Raw genomic sequence first — 9,953 nt, forward strand, 5'->3', positions numbered from 1 at the left:
CCTTTACCCTTTGATTTTTATTGTTACATACATATATGTGTGTGTATATATGTGCATACACATACATATGTGTATTCTGAGCCCATTTTTGTTATTAGTGTGCACATGACTTCATGGCTAACCATTCTGGATTGAACAACCAACAAGAGGGCTCATTTCTGAGAGAGGTTAATTACTCTTTTCCTAGCAGTTACTAGTTACCTGTAGTTCTTGTTTTAGAGGTAAGACCCTGCCAAAAATCCCCCTTTCCATTTTAATATGTCTATTGATATTGTCTTAGTTCCAGTCTTGATTATCAAGCCATTTCTAGGAAAGACTACTTCATAGCCGACTTTCTGGTACTATGGATTTTACAACTTTCTGCCCCCATCTTCATTTTCAGTGATGTTCTGTGGACCATGGATGTAGTTTATATTTTCATAAAATTATACACAGTATGTATATGTCTACACACACACACACACATACACACACACACACACACACACACACACACACACACACACACACACACACACCTTAAAGGATCTAAGCCCATTAGACTGACAATGTACCCCATAAGAACTATAGATTAATAAAATTCCTCGTACCAGGCACATGAAACCTTTTGAATGGTTGATCAGGGTAGTCAAGTGACTCCCAAAACAACATAAATTATCAGTTTAGCCCTTGGTTGCCTTTTGGCCTTGAGGGTCAACGTCTATTGCTGAAGATACTATTCTTTTAGGGCACAGGACTAGGGTGATTTGAGTTGAGTGTGATCTGAAAGACTCATTTCTATGGTCTAGCTTACATGGTTTTAGAACATACAATGCAAGCGGCCAAGGGGTGAAAGCAGACAGTCTAACACAACTGTTTCACCTATGACCCACGATCATTACCAACGGGGCACAACAGGTGTGAATGTACCATAATGGTACTCACACATCAGTGGCAGGCAAAGGCAGTCTCATTGGACTTAAGACCCACTCAGCAGGAGGAGAATCAAGCCTGGTACTGAAAACCTGGCCAGCTTTCTAGGGCTAGTGGGGTCGTGACCTTAGAAAAGAATGTATTACCACCTAGTACTAACACTCTGCCAGACCTGCATAATTCCTTCCTGGATTCTAAATTTTGTCCTTATGCCCACAGATAAGTGTGGCTACCCCACTCATCAAAGAAGCCTTTCTTTTGAGCAAATGGAGACCGTCACAGAAAAATCACAACTGGATACAGCGCAAACATCAACAGATTGTGGGGAGCCAAGCTTCCCTCCAAGGATACACATTCTAGTCTTTTTAAAACACCAGTGGAAGAGGATTGAATTAATCATACTCCCGACTTTATGATAAAATTAATATCATTGCTCTCTGCAATGCTCCTCTTGTTTATCATTTAGTCTTTTAAAGATTACATTCTCATTCCTTATAAGTAGTCATACTAATTGTTTATTATGTGTCTTTTCCCCGTGCATCTTCCTATAATATACAATATTATGTAATACTTGTACATAGTTTATTATATGCTAGGTCTAGTTGCAGATTATGTGCAATGATTTGGTTCTCACATCTTTATGAGTTATTTATCTTTATTATTTTCATTTATATGAGGAGAGAACAGAGGCATTGAAAGGTTAACTGATTTGTCTAAGGTCACATAGCTATTAAGCAACAGTGTAGGATTTGAACTCAGGCATCTGAATTCTTAGCACCGTGCTTTTATTGTATTGTTGTTGATTCTTTTCTTTCTTTATTTTTTTTATGACTAGCTCTTACTCTGTAGCTCAGGCGGACCTGGAACTCATTATTTTAGCCCAGGCTACCCTTAAGCTTGTGCTGATTCTCCTGCATCAGCTTCTAGAGTTGTAGATTATAGATATGAACCACCATGCCTTGCTAAACTCACACACTTAGCCACTCACCACACTACCCATGCTGGCATGTTCGAATTTTCAGTCTCTGTTGATGATATTATACAGCACCACCATCCAAAGTATAGTGTTCTTTCTTGCTTTTGCACTCAGCACTCTGCCTTTAATGAGTGCCCATGTTTCTGTCTGCTTACCATCCATCCTTTGATTGCCTTATCCCCCGGGGTTAACATCTATCTCATTCTGACTCCCGCAGTAATGATTCTTCAATTTCCTGCCACTACAAACAGTGCTGCGGTGAACATCTTCCCCTGGGACTCATGTGAGGACCTCTCCGGGATACAAACCACAATCTTCCTTCTTCAACTGAGTATGTGCAGTCTATGAAACAGGAAGCCTGTACATTTAGTGATTTTTTTTTTTTGTGAAAAAGTTAGACTACTGCAATCATTCTCTGGGGGTAGGATGGTCTCCAGGTGGGACACAGATATGAATTTACAGGAAGCAAGAACACCTTTATTTATCAAGCAATTACTTCATAATTTTTCCCCTTTATTCCACTTATGTGCCTTGAGGCATTAGACCGAAGCTAATGCAGGGATGGCTCAGGTTCCTGGCTCCCTGCATAGTAAGGTGACCTGGCCTTGGATTTGAGCCACATGAGTGTGAAGACTAGCTCTGCTGTTTGCCCTGTGTAAACGGGACAAGTTTCTCAATCGTCCCAGACCTCATTTCTCTCAGACTTAACATGGAGATAATTATTGTTTGTTTTAAGGATTAAATGTGACAGAGCATGTGGAGCCAGATTTTTTAAAGGCACACACACAAAAAGTCTCTGTCCTTGAGAAGTTCCCAGGAGGGCAGAAAGATACGGGTCCAAGTTCTCACTGTGTGGTGTCAAGGACCATGGTGGTCACATGGGTGAGTGGAGTGGTTTCAGAGAGGCAAGCACATTAAGACGAGTTAATTCAGGCATGTGACACATGATGGTAGCAAGTCAATGCCAGGTATATATTACAGTGGTCCCCTCACACTGTAACAGCGTTGAAGAGTTCCTATTACCTGGCAGAATTGTAGCCTTTGGTAACTAGAATCTAGATTTGGACTGTTATCAAGCAGGCTAGAACTGGAGCCATCGACCATGGAGAGAGGCTGGTTCAGCGATTGCCTTGGACAGCTGTAGGGTTCCTGATGGTAGGCTAGAACAGGGGGCTTGAAGGAAGATGGTGATGTAAATGGCCCAGGCGGTGAAAATTGGCTTCTCCTACTTCAGCTAGATGTATCAATAATCTCTATGACAGCAAAAGTAATCAGGGATGGGGGAGGCCATTTAGTGCTACGTACAAATTTAAGAAAAAGGAAATGGGTTTCCTTTGGTATTGATGGGTGCGATTAAAGGTGAGACTAGAATTAGGAATGAAATTTGTGGCCTCTGTTAAAGCACAGGAGATTTTTTTGTTTTCATTTTTGTTTTATTTTGAGACAGGGGTTCTTTGTATAGCCATGGCTGGACTCACTTTTTAGACCAGGCTGTTCTCAAACTCACAGAGACTCATCTACCTCTGTCTCTGGAGTTCTGCGATTAAAGGCATGTGCTCCCACACCTAGCAGCCCAGGAGTATGTCATGACCCAGTTTTGCCAATTTTGAGTTAAATTGCTTCACAACAATTTCAGGGGGGAAGTTTAAAGTGTGGTGACTGGTTTTGGAGATGTGTCCTCAAGGGAGCCTCTTGGGTGACCACTGGCTTCTGAATAAATCCTAACTCCCACCTAACCTCTGACTCCTGCCTAACCCTGGACTCTCATAAGAATGCTGACTCCTGGCTAACCATTGACCACCAGCACTTTGCAGACATTTCTGCTTGACTGAAGGCTGGATATGAAGCCTAGTGAGCTGCCAGAACACAATCTTTGGAACTTTAGAAGGAATATTTCCCCCCTTCTCCTACCTCCTTTCTGTCTCTCCGTCTTCCTCTCTCTTTTCCTACCTTGACCAACGAGAGGGGAACGTCTACATTTTTGGAGAATGGAAAAGTCAGGAAGAAAGCCCTGGCTGTTTTTCTTGTCTTCTACCCTGGCTGAAGAGAAAGTCATTGTGTATATAAGTCCAGCTTTCTCAGTTTCCAGCAGCCCCCACCCCTCCGAGCCCCCTCCCCTTGTCAGAAACCCAGCAGGCTGCTCTGCCCTTTGGAGCTGTTTGGGGAGGGGTGCTGGCCACTTAGTTGGTAACTCAACTCTGGCAAGTTCTTCAACAGAGCCTGTTTGTAAACAGACTGCTCAGTTCAGCTCTGTGCAGCTTAACCCAGCTCCTCCTTAGATCCAGAACCTTCAAGGGAAGACACGTGACTTACTCCAGTCGTAAGGTCACACACACCATTCACATCAAGGGAAGACCTTCAAATTTCAGATTTTCTGGATCCTTCTTCTTTTCTTTTATCTTTTCAAAAGCCAACACCAATGAGAGTGACCTCCTTGACCTTTGTGACTTGTGACCTTCATGACCTCGGTGCTGCGGGTGTTTAGTCTTTTCCTCTTAAATAGCTGTGGTCATTGGCCCCCCCTATAGTGTCTATGGCCACAGGATCCAAATGGGCACATACACTCATCAAATTACACTTCCATACAATGGTTACATTTGAATCAAAGAATTCTACAGGGTATGTGTTCAGTCATTCCTCGGTATTTGCAGGGCATGGGTTCTTTACAACATGGAACATGTGTGTGTTCTCTAACATGCATGTACATGTGCTCTAGCAAAGTTCATTTCATGGAAATCCTATGGTATGGAACTTGTAAATATGAGGACTGACACTATGTAGGCATGTGAATGTATGTCCATGCATACACATACCCACCAGAAGCACACACATGCTACACGGAGACATACTACCTCATGTGTGCACACATGACACACACTAACAAGGAACATACAGAGCATGTGCATGAATACACTTCATATGTACCCATACAACACATAAGAGAAAGCATAAGTAGGCTTGGCATGGTGGCACACTCATTAATCTCTATATGTGGTGGTGGTGGGGAGGCATGGAGATAATGAAGGCCAGCCTCAGCGTCATGAGACTGTCTCAAAACAAACCAACAGACAAAAGAGAACACATGAATGTACACATTGCATATACATCCTATTATGTCCCCTACATGCACACATACAGCACACAAAATTCTGCTTGAATATGTATGCCTTTTACACATATATCACACATATCTCATGTGCATAGCGAGGTAGGGTGCTCACACAACATATACACACCGTATTCACACAACGTCCCTCTATACTTCCATAATACATAATCATACATATACCACATACATGTTTGACTTCAGACCTGTCACAGAAAGCTCCTTAGATAGATTCCCCTCCCCTGACAAATACATAATACATATAATTTTACCAGTTACACAGAGTCAGAGAAACCTCTAGACTCACAAACAACCCCAGAACCTGGGAAGCTCAACCTTCATGCATCCCTCCCCCGGCCAGTCCTGTACACTGCTTCCTTGTCTCCAGAAACACCTGCATCCAAGATAGACATCTTTATTTCTCTGATTAAGCCTCACAATAAAACAGCACGGTGAGGGGCATGACATTATGGTGTCATTAAAGTGAACACTTCGCTAGTGAGCGTTCCTGGGCCGGGATGACACTGGGGATTTATTTTCACCAGATCTTTGAGGCCAATGGATGGAACAAAGTTAGTGTGGCCATGATTTCACCAAGGCAAGTGAGGCAGGTGACCCTGAGCCCTGGCCCGACTGCCTAAAAAAGGTAAAAAACAAAATCAGGGGGTCCATGGAAAATCAACAGACAGCCGATAAAGTGTGCTTGATTGTGCAGGTGTGTGCTCACCCCCAACCCCAAAGACATTTATCCTCCATTGCCAGTACTGGTAAGAAGAGCAGTTTGTTCTGTAGAGGATTCTTTGTGCATTGGTGAGTGAGTCTGGAGCTTTCTGGACCAACCGTGTTTGCTAAAAATGGTCACTGATAGTAGTAGAGACACACACTCTTGTTAATGTCATTAGCAGGCAAAGCAGCAGTGCCACCAAAGCTCAGAAGCAATGGGAAATGACACCCAGGGGTATTGATGGTGCCAAATAAATGCAGGGTGATTGACTGTTTTCATCAGTACCTCCACAGTGGGCTGGAGTCTGTGGTAAGGACCATGGGCAAGGGAGCAATCAGAGAGTCCCGTCAAAGCATCCATTGTCCTTAAAGACATATTTCCAGGAACAAAGCCCCAGGTCATGCTGTTTGTCCTGTAGAAAACTCCTGATAAATTTTGCTTTTAAAAATGCCTCTTTCCTTTGACTAGCAATAATAAAAGCTTTCCTTCTAAATATCTGTCCTTACCCATCAAAAGCCTGAGATGAGACACTCATTGTTATCTACAAAGAATAGACTCTTTGTGGTTTGTTATCTGTTGGGCTGATGTTATGAAGCGACTTTGAGACTCTGACAGAAGTTAGACGATTCGGCCTCTTGTGGCAAATGGGACTAAAGGCACACTTATGGGAGTGGGCTATGGTGACTAGCTTATTCTCCCTGAAAACAAAAATAAAAACAAACAAACAAGCAAACAAATAAACAAACAAACTAAACCAAACCCAAACCAAACAAAACAGGGAGTCAGACAAAGGGTTTTGTATGCACAAAATTTCCCATCCCTTTTCTTGTGTCAGTGGAGATGGTACTGATATTCCGTGATTAAACTACAAGAACAACTTACTCAATGGATACAATGGATTCTAGAAGCTTCTATCCTTGTGGCCTGATTTAGATTTACAAACAAATTCCTTCTGTTTTTTTTTTTTTTTTTCAATGTTCTGAAATCAGAGTTGTGTTTGGAGATGTATAAACAATGGCAGAGCCTTAAACAGTCTTCACGTGTTTGGAGTAAATGAGGCTGCATCCTCAAAACTGTAGAATTTTCTTCCAAGCACAGTAACTACATAGGTGAGAGAATAGAATCGCAGCTCAAGAACTGATTCAATTTAACATAATCCATGGTGGCCGGTGGAGCTATTGTCTCATGGGTATAGAACTTCTGTTTGGCGAGCTGGAAAGGGCTCTGGAAATGGATGGTAGAGATGGCCTCTCAAGTGAGTGAACGACATGCTGCTGAGCTGTACTTAGAAATAGTTAAGTTAACTTCACCCGAGTCTTAAAAACAGATAAAAGATAAGTTTTAGATAAATTCGTATGCTTGAGTAAATGCAGTCTTTCCTTGTCTGTACTGCATTAAATATATAGCGCCCTAATGATCATGCCTCTTTGCCATAGAGAGAATGATCATATTCTCAAAATTGGCTGGTGAGCAGTGCTTGGCTCTTACAGCTCTGCACATGAGTTTGTACTGTTGCTAGAGTGGTCATTTTGTTTTGAGTTAGTGTGAACTATGGTGTTCCAACCAAATCTTTAAAGATTTTGCTATGCAGGAAAATATTCTTAATTGTTCTCATTGAAGCTAGCTGGTTTGTTATTTATCTTTTTAATTAAAACCTCTGGCTTCTTTTGCTACTTTACTAAGTAGTGTGTCACAATACCCTGTCTTCAGGAAATATTTTAATCTGTACCCTTTATGAGAGAATATATATACATATATATATTTTCATTTTACAGATAGTCTACTGGCAGGAGAGGAAAGAATTATGAATATGGAGCTCAGAGGCCCAAGTATGAGATCTTGCTTTGAAAATTATTAGCTTATTCCTTGCAGCCCCAGTTTCCTCTTCAGTAGAGACAGCTACCTTATCTGTAGAAGTTCGAAAGGGGACCAATGATGTGGCTCAACAGATCAAGGTGCTTGCTGTCTGAGTTCAGTCCCTCAGACCCACACAATGGAAAGAAAGAACTGACTTTGGCAAGTTGTCCATGGATCCTCGCACTTTCACTATGGTGTGAGTGTGTTCACACATACACTACTGCATGAGTGTGTGCACATGTACACTATGGCATGAGTGTGTGCATGCATACACACACACACACACACACACACACGCATATGCACACACACACAAAGAAATGAACCAAACAATGGAATTCAAGATTTCTAAACCAGCTAGCTAGGACTGCTACATGTTGAGTGATTACCATGTGGAAATTGTTGTATGGATATTGACTAATTTGACAATTCCAATAGCATGGTGGAGAGAGATAAGGAAGACTGGCCCTTTCACATGTCCTAACCATTTGCAGGTTTTGGGGTGGGCCAGAGCCTAGGATCCGGGCCTGGGTGGTAGCTGAGCTGATCAGGCCACTGGCTCTCTCTTATCTGTACCATGAGGGTACACTGCTAGCACTGCTCAAGCTAGGCCACCCAATGCCACTATGGGCAGGAGGCAGGGTTCCGGGCCCACTCTCCTAAGTGCTGCATTTTGTGAAGGGCAGGATAGCTCTCTCACTTTCACATCTTCAAGGTTGGCTCACCCGAGCCTTCCCCATCTGGGCCAGCTTCTGAATGCTACAGTCAGTAAAGGGGGGAGGTCTTGCTCTCCCGCTCTCATGACACCTCACCCTCTGGACCAGCTCACTTGCACACCCCTCATCCCCTGGGCCATCTGCTGCCCAGATAAGGTGCAAGATAACTTGCTTTGCCCAGTTGTATAAAGGGTGAGAGACAGGGCCAAGTCATTCACTCTCATGGCCTCAGGGCCAGTTCTCCAGACTGCCGCAGGTGGTGAGGGACGAGGTCGGTAGGGAAGGGTATCACCCCCATACCCATGCCACCTCATGGTAGGTGAGTGGTGGGGCCAGCTCTCCCTCACTCTGTCTTCGGGGTTGGCTCACCCACTCCTCCCTTCCCATCCCCCAAGGTCAGTACTACTATGCTGCCTGGGTGAGACACAGGGCCCCAGAGTGCAGCAGCAGTGAGGGGTGAGGTCAGCTCTCCAGATCGAAGCAGCCAGTGAGGGGTGGGGCCAATTATGTACAACTCCTGTACATCCACCTGATTCACAGCGGCTACCCCGACCAGGGACATCCTCATGTTCTCTAGTGGTAATACGAGCCACAGACATCAACACCAGCCCCTGCCACAGACTCAGAGTTCTCAGTGGCAGCTCATGCTATGACCTCACAGTGGGTCACAGATGGTGGGGCAGCCAGTCACAACAGACTACTTCTCTCCTCACTCTAGTCTCCCGTCCCACCTCCCTTCATAATGCCCAAGCTGCTGCGCCTCTCTTTCTCTCCCATCTGACTACCACATACTTGCACATTGTGATGGCTCCTGCTGCAGGCTGGCCTCTGGGCGACATTCTTCATCCATGCTTCGAGGTCTGGCAGCATGGGCATATCTATGACCGGCTTGTGCCACACGCAGGAGGGCAGGTCTGTGGGAGGCAGGATGGTCTGCAGGTCTTTGTCTCCCTCCTCTTGCATTGCACTGCCTGGATTTGATTTTTATGTGTCCTAGGCATAAGACAGCTTTGTCCACCAAGCCAGATGTCAAGCTAGGATGAACAAAGGACTGCCATCAGTTCTTCCCACGACTAATGTAAGAAGAATACCAACAAGGTGTCTCTTTGCCTGTTGCCAGAGAACAACAGGGGGAAGATCTCAAGTTTATTAAGATCATAGTACTACGTGTTCAGTATCAAATATGTGTACACACACACACACACACACACACACACACACACACACACATACACATATATATGCTCATTTGCCCTTCAATGGAATAATGAGGGGTCTGACCATCATCCCATTTTAAAGACAAAGAAACAGGCTCAAGAAGTCTATCCAAGGTCATGTAGTGGTGACTGTTGGAATATCCATGGCAACACAGGCTGTATGCTTTCCGAAGCATCTCCTAATTTCAGTTTCTGATATGCAAAAGCCACCAGAGCCCTCACATTTTCTAGTAAGAAATTGAAGGAAGAATCCAAATGTTCTCAACAATTCCCTTTCCTCCAGAATATGTGACATCAGCTTCCTTGTTAGGGACCGAGTGTGGGATAGCTGGCAGGAAGGGATTGCATGTTGGTGACACCTATTAGAACATTGGAAATATTTCTCAGTGGTGTTTTTTGCAGCCTTGGAAGCAAGGCCCTGTGTCCCCATGGGTCCCCTCTAGGG

At 43.9% G+C, this 9,953-nt stretch overlaps 1 non-coding gene across 1 annotated transcript; it reads right to left on the reverse strand.

Annotated features, from left to right (window-relative positions):
- Positions 1–9,275: 9,275 nt before the first annotated feature.
- LOC115487527 lies at positions 9,276–9,415 on the reverse strand. Its single transcript, XR_003949094.1, has one exon. It is a non-coding gene; the product is annotated as a small nucleolar RNA SNORA48 (small nucleolar RNA).
- Positions 9,416–9,953: the final 538 nt, after the last annotated feature.

This window comes from Mus musculus, chromosome 10 (genome assembly GCF_000001635.26).
Source record: "Mus musculus strain C57BL/6J chromosome 10, GRCm38.p6 C57BL/6J".
NCBI classification, from domain to species: Eukaryota; Metazoa; Chordata; class Mammalia; order Rodentia; family Muridae; genus Mus; species Mus musculus.